Source organism: Uloborus diversus, chromosome 8, assembly GCF_026930045.1.
Source record: "Uloborus diversus isolate 005 chromosome 8, Udiv.v.3.1, whole genome shotgun sequence".
NCBI lineage: Eukaryota > Metazoa > Arthropoda > Arachnida > Araneae > Uloboridae > Uloborus > Uloborus diversus.
Genome location: NC_072738.1, coordinates 76,039,023 through 76,051,443, shown reverse-complemented (window position 1 = coordinate 76,051,443; position 12,421 = coordinate 76,039,023).

Here is a 12,421-nt window from a genome sequence, read left to right as displayed (position 1 = left end):
TTGCATTAATGCATTATTGCAAATAGCGAAAATGAATTAAGTCTTACAATTGTTAAGTGCCTAACAATCAAATTTTCTCCAAGAGTGACTGTGTGTTGTGAGCTGGGCAATGCATTTCGCGGTGAAACAGTACTGAACCCATCAGGTGTAGATTGGTCTGCAGGCCCATCGGCCCGATGCGCTCTCCCGTCTAGGCGCCCTTTCGCCCTCAAACCTGAACACCTTTTTTTTAAACTTTATTTATTTATTTATTTTGTGCACTTTTTTATTTGCGCTCACAAACCTGTGCGACTTCACTTAGCTTCTTTTCTTTTCTTTAAGTTCTTAAATCTGTGTTCTGTCGGATTCTTTTTCTTGTTTCTTTTGTCTTCCTTAATATTTTTTGTTCGCACTTTTTTTTTTTGCTTTTTTTGTCTTTTAGAGGCCAAGGTTTGTACCTGCTTGTGAGACCCAGTCACCCCTGATTTTCACTAGTAAAGATTTTCACTCACATTGAAATAATAGATAAATATGAAAATAGTTAGAGAAATAGATACACATAGAATTTTTTTCCTTGAAATATAAAGCAGATAGATACATATTTATGTAAAGATATGTGTGTGTGTGTGTGCATGCGTGAATGCATTTACGTATGTATATGCACACCCTTAAGTCCCAGCTGCAACACTGCGCTTAAAGACTAATTAAGAAAAAAGCTCAGCAGCCGCACTAATGTTTTCCAGTTTCAATTCAATCGCAATATTTCAAAAGCTAATTCCTGTTTAATTTAGCACGACAACCTATTCGTTCTGGACGTCTTATTACACGTCATATAATCCCTCGAGCAAAGAAGAGCGGTTGTTTCATCCGCCAGCGCTCTGATTAAATTACCATCTCGCTGAGGTTAAAAGAGTGCGACTTGTTGAATGTTAAAAACATTGAGTTCGTGGGCGACCTGCGTTTAATTAAGAATTACGGGCTTGGCTGCACTTTCTTCCTGGTGCACAGGTGGATCCCTTTTTTTTACTGATGAAAATAAGTACGGTGTTTGTCTATAGAGAGTTTTAAACCGTGAATGTGTGTACCGAAATTGTAAGGTTTTTGTTTGTGAATCAGCAATTGGGAGATCTTGTATTCGGTAGTCATAGAGAATGTAAATGTAATATATTTTTACTTGATTATATCGCAACTTGATTATATCGCATAGATACATATATGATGCGCCTGTGATGCGTGCCTGTTTTTTCACAAATATTAACAAGGTGTGAGTAATATTAAATACCGTCATTGAAAAATATTTATGCACATATAAACAATATGATTTATAAAAAGAAAAATAAGTTGAACCCCTCTATAGCGAACCCGTGATATAACAATTTTCCGGTTGTAGCGAACCTTTTAAATACTTCCAACTAAAGCCCTATGTTGATCATGCGAGCGAAAAAAAAAATCTGTAAAGAATTACGTTAAATTTATTCTGAAAAGCAGCTAAAATCTGTTCTCAATTTGCAATTTTTTTTTCCTTTCTAAGTTCACTATAGTTGCTATCTGGCAGAACTGTAATTCCAAGGCATTTATCAGTGTTTTGAACAATTTTTTACGACTGAAACTATATAAACAGTTGTAGATTTGTTTACAATAGTTGACAGAAAAATCAACGAAATGTAAATAAAAGCTTACAACCACAAATAACATTTTCCTCTCCATACTATAATTAAATAAAAAAATATGTTTCTATAATTTGTTAATTACTTAGTACAATAGTAGTAATATTTTACTTGCGGTTATCCTTTTCACTTTTCAAATATCGTGTAATAATGATATTCATTATAGAAGTATCTTATATAGTGTGGACTTAGTTTCGAAAAATCGGATGTAAAGAAGAATGAATTCTAGCTATTTCCTAAGTCAGTCTGCTGAGGATTCGTTATAGCGGGGTTTGAATGTATTTAAATTGTGCAAAATAATGTTTTTTGATGCATAACTTTGCTCATTTTTGGTGATTTTTGGATTTTACTAGCCATTTGTGCTTAAAATTTATTCCACACGCACTATATAATTTTCGCTTAAAGAGACATTAATTAATAATCAAAGTAATAAATTAGTACATATTTTTTTTCTTCTAAACTATTCGTCTGTGAATACGTTGGGACACATTTCAATATGTTGCGAAATGAAAAATGTGCAAAATAACTATAAATGAAACCATGTGCAATGCTGAATGAGGGGACACATGCAAGTGATTTACTTTATAGAGGACAACAGTTTACAACAGTTCAGGATTTTGTTGTACACCATTTTTAGAGATTTCCGTTTCGTGCAAAAACTCACAGATGAATAGTTTATTCTTCACGACACCTTAGATATTTATAGTTATCAATTGGAAATAGAAACGATTAAACCGTATTTAGTTTCTCTACACAAATATAATATTTTACAACTCATGAAAGCTAACCCTTCTTGTTTGCAGAATTTTCTGTCTTTAGGCATCCGTCAATCGATAGACTGTAATTCGTTTTGTTTTTAAGTTAAATAAATTATTTATAAAACTCCTTCATCAATACTCTTCAAAATAAAAACTTTTATTAAAACAAATTACATTTGTTCATGTGTGCAATGTGCATAGATTCTGGTAAAATCTTTTATTTTTTAGTATATAATTACGATTTTAATTTCTTAAACAAACATTAAACATGTTTACGGGCTAAGTAAATGTACTTGTTCAAAACAAATATGTATTGCAATCATAAATGAAAAGGAGTAAAAACAAAAACTTCCGAAATTACCAATCCATTCAAAACTTTCTTAAGATAAACCAATATGTAACTGAAAGCATATATCTATTCGATACCTTTGAAACTCCTGTTCATAGAAATGGTCTTCCAACTAAAATGAAAAGTTTTGCGAAAATCAAAGGGATCGTCTATCTGGTCACTCCTAAACTCAAACAAACTTTGAGTTTAAAATATTTCATTCCTAACTTCAAAGCCTAAATTTCTTAATTTATGTTTTGCTTCCGCACTTTAAGCATGACAAAATGTTGGAAATGATGAATAACTTTCGAGAATTTTACTCGTGAGTGCAAGTGACAAGAAACGTTTTGGCTAGAACGCAGAACAGGGGTGTTTATGCATTGAAATGGTCGTTGCTTCTATTGGTTTTAATGGAGCAAGAGCCTTAATAGACTATACAGCGCCAAACGATAGGCATTGAAATGGATTTATCGCAAGCGAAAACTAAGGATTTCTTGACAACATTCTACATTCGTATGACTTGACAACCATGTGTATTTGCCGCCATGTTTGGTCGAAGTTATATGGAAGGGGGCTGCGGAGTTGGAGCAAAAATGATCGACTCAGGCTCCGAAAATTTTAGAGTTTTTTAACTCTGACTCCGACTCTTTAACTCCAAAATCAGTCCGAGTCCGACTTTACAAACACATTTAGAATTTGGGAATTTTAAGAAAAATGGCCGACTCTGACTCCAACTCTTGAAATTTTAAACCTCTGACTCCGACTCCTTCACTCTAAAATCTGTTCCACTCCGACTTCACCCCCTGATGAAAACTGTAGATAAACATTATGTGCTTACGAGGGAACCATATGATAGTGTGATCTCTACTAATAATAAAACTGAAAGTCTATATGTCTGGATGTCTGGATGTCTAGAGGATGTCTGGATGTCTGTGACGCGTATAGCGTCAAGACCGTTCAGCGATTTTCATGAAATGTGGCACAAAATTAGTTTGTAGCATGGGGATGTTCACATCAAAGCGATTTTTCGAAAATTCATTGTGGTTCTTTTTCTATTCCAATTTTAAGAACAAAATTGTCATAAGATGGACGAGTAAATTGCGAAATTATCATAACTTGAAACCGTAACACGGGCACAAGGGGTACAAGCCAATTGGCGAGAAAATTCACCATACATTATTTGTTAATATGCAGGCGAACCAAAAGATTTTTTAATTTTTCTATTACGGGCAAAGTCGTGCGGGTACCACTAGTAATAAATAAATTATATAAGTAGCAATTGAATGAGTATAGTAAAACATGTTCCTGATCGCGTAAGTAATTTGCTCTCCTATTACCGTTATCGCAATATGAGACTCCCGTAATTTTAAGAAAAGTCGCCAATGTAGCGAATTTCGATAAGTAATGAAAGAGTTTTTTCACGCACTTTGTAGATGCATGTAGCATGTGTTGCCCCAAGCAGGCGGTGAAATCTCGTAGCTTAAATTTCACACCAAAGAATAAAATTTTATGATTACTCGTAAAACTTCGGCCTATTTTTGGACCTTACATCTCGATAACAGAGGCACGAGGGCAGATAATTTTTTCGTCAAAAAACGTCATAATATGCTCTTTCAATTACTACATACTACATTTTTTTTCATAATTTTATTCATTTTTTTCATTTTTAGTGGGGTTCACGGGCTAGAGATGAAAACATGCCCTCACTTATTTTTTCTAAGTAATTGTGGCTTAAAAATGAGCTCACGCGGGCTTCAGTTTTGAGTGTTGAAACGTACTTAAATATTAAATTGTTAAGGAAAAGACAAATATTACTTTATTTTTATTGAGATAAATTAGAAAACTGGCGCAAAGTTACCTGTTCATAATTATTATAGAGATTTTTTATAATTTGTTTTCTGGAATGCCGCTACTTCCATCAAAATGAAAGAACTTATTTATTTATTGTGGGTGACGTTAGAATGATTAAGGTATTTGATTACGCCATTCAATGTAATTCAATGTGTATAAGAAAATTATTAGGACGTATCTTGTAAAAAAAGGAAAAAAATGTTCAGTAATTTCAAATCAATCATTTTTTAATTATCCTTAAAAGCGACACAGATAATACAAACATCTTTCACAGTAGAAAAGATGCTGTGTGTAGCATAATAAAAGCTTTAAAACGTCATAGGCAACGTAATCCACTGCTGAAAACCTAAATAACTATCAGATTTTAAAAACCGAGAAAAGTAATTTTATTTCGTGACAAGGTATAAGATTTAAAAAGCGAAAAATCATAATCCTACAAGTGCATTTTAGCTATCTATTGAGGCAAAATCATGTATAGTTTTAAAAATTTGAATTTGCTGCTAACAGAAGCAAATATTCAATTAGTCAACAAACGTCTTACGCCGAATAGAGGAAAATTTTTACTGATTTATTATTTATTTTTTTACTTTAGAAACGTGCGCGTAACTCTTTCAAGTTAAATTAATTCCCATACATTTAACCGTTTAAAACAACAATTCTTAATTTTCAAATATCCATCCAATTTATAAATTCGAATTAGGGATTATTTCTCCGAATATGCCAGCTTTTCCTTTCCCAGTGCTATTTTCACTTTATTTCTTTTAATCTCAAAATACGAAATTCGATAAATTCAATTAACCTTTCCGTCTAGGAAGCAAATAACAATCAAAATTCTCCTGAATCAATGAGCTTGAGCTTATTAAAGCAGTCTTCCCTTGTTTGTTGACTCTGTTTTCGTTTCTGAGAGATGAAATGTTATTACCTTTGTTTATTTTTCATTCCTCGTGGATTGACGCGTTCGGCAATCTCTTTATGGGCTTGATGTTTGTGAGTCTTTATTAATATCGTCGCTCTTGAAGGTGCTAAATAGTTTTGGAAGAGCGAAATTAATAAGAAATGCTTTTCAGAGTTGTTTGTTTTATTATAATTAAATACTTAGTTTTATTTTAGGAGAGTATCGATTGTCTTCGAAAAATATTTCGTAGAAATTGAAAGAGTTACGAGAAGGTTGTCAGGTTGTCTTTAAAGCAGGGTTTCTTAAATTTTTAAGCACTGCCACTTGATCTACATCATTTATTTTTCTATCTTTTTTTTCTTTTTTTTTTTTTTTTTGAAGCTCAAAATAAAGCTATCTACACTAATATTTTTTTTACAAAATGCTTGACTGTCAAAAAAAACAGACGATCTAAAAAAAGGGGGGGGGGGGAGGTCCGAGACAAAAAAGAAGAAAAAACTACTAAACCTTGGCACAGAAATTCTCAAAACTTTAAAAATCGCTATAAAATCTTTTATCTTTTTAATTTTTTTTTTTTTATAATAGACGAATAAATGGCGACAGATGCTATTAAAGGTTTTTATTTTTAAATACTTGTTTAATAAAAAAAAGTACCTTAAAAAGAAAAAAATAATAAGAAAGATAAAGGTATTATTGCATACTCATATTTAATTTAATGTCTCTTATTAGACAACAAAGTGCTGAAAATCCTGCCAACAGAAGATTTTATTAGGAAAAATGAGTTTTCAATGAAAGGAAAAAATATATTTAACTAGACAAATATTTTACTCTTTAATTTACATTTTCCTAGGGGTTTTTCTAAATTGTACTCATTTCAAATGGAAAAATGCTTTACAAAATTTTAAACTTTCCCTTACTATATGAAATTTTACCATTGAAAAATTAAATCCAACTGCAAATTGAAAAAAAAAAAAAAACACTAACGGTAAAAATAATTTAGCATAACAGCTTCGAGACCTAAATGACACCAGCTTACGACGAACCACAATTAGGAAAAGCTTGTTCAGCAATCAGCAATTTGGATTTCAATTATGAACTTCAACAAAGCAGAAGAAATTTCGTTTGCAATAATGGTACTGAAGAGGTTCATGAGCGTAGCCAGGGGGACAGAGGGTTATTGCCCATAGAGAAGATTGTATGAGTTCCACGCCCCCCCCCCCCTTTCCACAATATCATCAAAGATAGTTTAAAACCATGTTTTTCGGACTACAATTTGGAAAATATTTTGGAAGATAGTGGTAAAACTCTTATCTTCCTTTTCTAACAAAAAAAAAAACATTCTTTTTTTGCAGAAAAGGGGGGGGGGGGAATAACTTAATTCTAAGAATCTTCTGGTGTCCAGGCGCAACTAATAACCATTATCTTGTTGCATCTATATAATTGCCCCTCTCGAACGGGAATCCTATCTATGCCCGTGAGTAAGTTAGTTATATTTCGATAATGGGGTTGTTTCCTTCAGTCAAAAGTAGTACATTTAGTCACTAAAACTGATAGAATAAGCAAAAAATAATAATAACATGGACCCAAAAAATTCTTTTATTTTCCTAACAGTTATTTTTTAATTAATTTTTTAAATTGTCCGATTTTTCAAACAAGGCGTGGTCTTGATGACGTCACAAATGATGCTCTTTTGCTTATCTTTGTACCGCGTTTCCACGTTATGATAATCAAGAAGCGAATTAAAATTGCGCCCTACGCTTGCTATTAACCATACCGTTGCCAATACACGTGAGTAAAAATGCGAATTAAATATTTTGCTCTGTGAATGGCAACACAGAATGGCATTTCATCATTTGCGATGTCATTGGCAAGAAATGTAAACAATGAAAGATCACCGATTTAATTAATTTTTTAAAAATATTAAACATTATTAAACATTATTTAAAAAATGGTTGGATTTTATGTTTTTAAGCATGTTCTTTCAGAAAAAAGTACTTTAAAAATACTGGAAACGACCCCATTGCAATTATCTTCAGCCATGGCATATTCTTTTAAATTACTCTTCAAATATCTATGTATAAGCGCTAAGAAGATACATACCAACTCTCATTTAGCGACATAAAAACTAAAAAAAAAAAAAAAAAATACTTCAGTAACATGTTAAAAATGCCCTCCCCTCCAAACACACGTGACCATCTGTAACACTTGAAATCAAAACTGAAAGTCAACTAGGACTTACGAAGAAATGGTTCTGACATTTTGTAGTCATCCTACTGAAAGGTCCAAATTATCATCGTAATGGTTCGCAAAGGCCCTGATTTAAACACATATTGCATATTCGTAAATCTACTAATACAATAGTTTACGTACATGGGAAGAATGTTATGACCCCTCTATCCTAGAAGATGAATCTTTGCTACTTTAGTTATCATTCGTTCAGAAAAGGCCATTCGCTTCAAAGCAAAAAAACTCGCACATATAGCTCCAGAAAAATCAAGAAATCTAAAAACAAAAACTAAGTTACTACTCCTTCAGCTTCCATATGATAATCAGTTCCTTGCAAGATAATTCTGATAACACCGTTGACCTATATTTGCGAAATTCAATTTAGAAACATCCCCTTTGAAACTACAACTTTCACCAACAAACTTCTTCCGCCTACTTTACTCATCTAAGTGGGCAGATGGCACAGAATCACAAAAAACACCAGAAAAAAAACGACCACAACCTTTTTAAGAATGGAAGGAGGGGTATTGTATCCATTAAGCGAAAGGTGAATACTACGGGGTCAACTTTCTGATAGAAAGAGTGTAGACAAGGGGTCGCAAGACCCACAGTTACGGTCGTGACCACGTAGGCGGGAGTAACACGTTTCTGAGGTATAGAGAACAGGCTTTAGAATTTTTTTTCGTTGTGCTTTTATGTTATTCCAGTTATTTATTTTTCTATCGGAAGTGTTATGAGGGTGTTGGTACTTTTCAAAGTGACTTGGCGTTAGCGGGGTTATTTGAATCTTCTTCGCTAGCTAGTGGGTGGATTATTTACGATGCAAGACCGGAGTGTAATCGTTAGTGGAATTCAAGATAATGTGGTTGGACAGTGTAGAGTGTTCTGAGGAAAGCCTGGTTATTTTTTCCATATTTGTGCTCATATGAAAAATCATGTGAGCAAGCAAATCGACTGCAGATGCTAATGATTTTTGAAAATCAAAAGTACAAGTGTTTTGGAAAATCAAAACATTATAAATCAATTTTTACACACAAAGGGAACCACTTTGTTCAGTGTTTTTCAATCTGTGAGGTGCGCTTCCTGAGAGAGACATGGATTGATAGCAAAGGGGCACGCAACTCTGTTACTTACATATCATTCCTAATACACACAAACAAAATCGGGGTCTGAAAATAAAAATTAGCAAAACGTCATCGTGATTTGTCATTTGGGTTTGAGCCCTTACAGTAAGAAAGTGAATGATCTGAAGCAAGGTCCAATTTCCCAATAGGCAGAGCCCTAGGGCCAGGGCGGCCAAATGTTCAGGGGTGACAAATTTTGCATTATTGACACATTTTTAATTTTTCATTCTTGAAAGTAAAATATTAGCATTCTTTCATTTTCCACAGATGTTTTTTTTTTTCTTGTTCACACATCTTATGAAAATTAAATGATTTTCAATCATGGTAATCAGCGTGAAACAGTTAGTGAAGACGATAAGCGGGTGTCAATTTCAGAAAGTGTCGTTGCGTTTGGTCCAAACGTCGAAACAAGATTGGAGTTTGGCTAAGATTTTTAGTGCTATACTAAAGTTTATTCAGTATTCTAAAGTGATTGAATTTTATTTTCTTTTTTACATTATTAATATTTAAAAAATGTTTTCTGTTAATATTAAGTCTCGGAGGCAAATGAAAATGAGTGATGAGCGAAAAAGGCTGAATAATTTTAAATAAAGGAAGCATGTTAAATAAAAACCAAAGTACGAAAAAGAGTCTTCAAAAAGTTTTTAAACATGATATATTTTTTTCAAATGGGCAGTTTTAAAAAGCGGAAACATTGGACTCTTTGCAATGTAATCCAGTTACAATTTGCGAAATGAAACACATTGAACAGTGAGGAGTGCTAAGAAAACAAGTGAGTGAACTGAGGGAAAAAAAATATTCAAATCGCTGATTTGTAGATGAAAAAAATATATATACAGGATAAAGATCATGCTACAAAAAAAGATGAACAACTGATAAAATTGTTAACCCGCAAAATTAGGGGAGGGTCAAAGGGTCGACAGACGCTCCCCCCCCCCTGTGACAAAAAAAATTTTATGATAATTTTGAAAGTTCAATTTTTTTTAATCGAAAAAATAATGCATGTCATCAATGTTAACCTTGCTTTTATTATTATTTGATTCTGTTCTGCAAGATAGTTCTTCCCGCGTATCAAAATTCAGAGGATTGGGTTCGTTTGCTGGGCTACTGCTATTTTGAGTTTTTGATTCATTTTCAAAAGTATAATCATCTCTAATAAGCTTAACGTTTTTCAAAGCACTATTCCCTCTCAAACAATGCATATGTGTGTGTGCGCGTGCTTTTCCCAACGTCTGCCTCAAGAAATGTAACTTTTTATGTAAATTTGTGGGAATCTGATCCATTGTGCATGTTGCGCCATTGGAAGTTTTAGGAGGAGGGGGGTGGGAATTCGAAAGGGTTTTTGTCTCATTTGGGGGGGGGGGGGGGGTGCTCCGAAACATATGAAGGGTGCTCCATCACCCTTGGAGGGATGGGCACACCTGCTTAACTGTTCTTTTTTAGGATGGAGATTTGTCCATTGAAACTTGGACCCTTACAAAAATTTCTGGATCCGCCCCTGACAAGACATTAATGTTCAGTGCTCATCAAATATTCAGCTATATAGATTTTTTAGCCTACTTTCACAATAAAAGTCAAAGAAAGAAGAAAAAGGCATAAAAGAAGGCTAAATACATCTTTAAAATATCGCGACAAAAAAAAAAAAAAAAGAGTCAAAAATAAAAATAAATAAATAAATAAATAAATAAATAAATAAATATCGTAAAATAAAAAATTGGAAAGTAGGGTATTGAGATAGGAGAAAATGTCTGTCTGTCTCTGTGTAGGTCTTTCTGTCTCCCCTCCCCTCAACCACATTACTTCTGAATGAATGGTCCGATAAGAACAATATTTTTTTGTTCGAAAGATCTCGTCAATGACACCTCATTCCCCTATTACACTTTCGATTTCAGAACAAATTTTCGTTCAATTTTTAAGTTCAAAAAACTTAAAATTCGCGCCTTCTGGGAAATTTATGGCAAATATAAATCCTGAACTTATAGAGGCGAGTATGTTTCAAACAAACTTTGAAGTAAAAAGCTTTTGGTGAAGAACAGGTATAGATTTATTTTTTATTCATATATATATTTTTTTATTTGAACGATTTTCCGGTCAGTTTTGAGCAGTTCAAATTCCTTAAGATAAGCGCATACGGGTAAATTGAAAGTCAATATTGATTCCGAACTTAAAGACGGATTTGCTTGAAAAAAATTTTGTTGGAAAATGCTCTTGACGGCCAACTCCCTACTCCAACTCAGAGAATTTTGGGGCCTCTGACTCCGACTCCGACTTCTGTGCTCGAAAACTAGTCGGACTCCGGCTCCCCGACTACGACTCCGACATTGTTGCTTTAGCAAAAATTTATACACAGTGGAAAAATGACAGATGCCGACTCTTGGAAATTCGATTCCGACTCCTTTATCTCAAAATTAGTCCGAGTCCGACTTAACAAACATAGGCAGAATTGTAGACTTTAAGGGAAAAATAACGATTCCAACTAAAAGAAAGGATTAAGCTTTGATGTAAATACAGAAGAGCAGTTAGCAAAAAAAGTTTGGTTTTAGTCAAAATGATCCCTTCCGTAGTTCTAGGGTTAAAACGCAGGTTTTAGAAGATCTTCGGTTATGTCAAAAAAAAGAGAGCAGTGGTTTAGAGATCCTTCTTCTTCTTCGGTAATGTTCCGATACTGAAATTCCAAAATGGCAGTTCTAGAATGTCTTTGATGATGTAAGAACGAGGTTCGCGGGCGCTCCCCATGGAAATGCTTTTTAAATTGGAGCCTTGGAAAAGAAAGTTTTCAAGGCTCCATGGCTTGGATGCTGTCGGGAAGGGGGGGGGGGGTCGAGACATCCTGCTTTTTTTCAGAATTGAAGTCCAAAAAACAAAAATTGTAGATGGCTTTTTTATAACATTTAAAACGTTTAAAATTGCTGGCTATGGGCTTGATCTCTATTTAGTCACTTTGTGACTGTGAGCGTTGTGGGCAGCAGTAATGTCTCTATAACTTTCCCGAGGCAGGAATGACAATGAAATTTAAAAACATTTTTCGAAAAAGTGCACCCTTTTTCCGTTTCTTTATCATCAAAAATTGAAAATCTGATAAACTTGTACGCAAAATTTCTGGAAGTAAAGGATGAATTTATGTTTTACTCTGCGATTTTATTCACTACGACACTAAACTATTTTTCAAAAATTCGAAGAAAATTCCTAATATCCCTCAGTTATTACCTACTCTGCCAAAACAATCCACTTTGAAAACCACTACAGTAGACCCTCGTTTTACAAGGGTTTATTTTACGCGGTTTCGATTATACGCGGTTAAAGTTTCGACACCTTTATTTTATTTTACGTGGATGAGTTTCGGTTTTACGCGGATGAGGCAATGTAAACAGACAAAATTTTCCCGTCTTTCAAAATCCAAATTCCTAAAGATTGCAGATTACGCCTAATCAATTGCATTTTGTCGTGCTAATAATCGAGCTTGGGCCACTGGAGACATTTCATGTAATCGATTCCAGAGTTCTTTCCAGAAGTCAAGTTATTATACTTACACAGTCAGACCTCACTGGAGAAAGAGCTTTCAGGAGTGACAAAGGAGGCCAAAACCAACGATT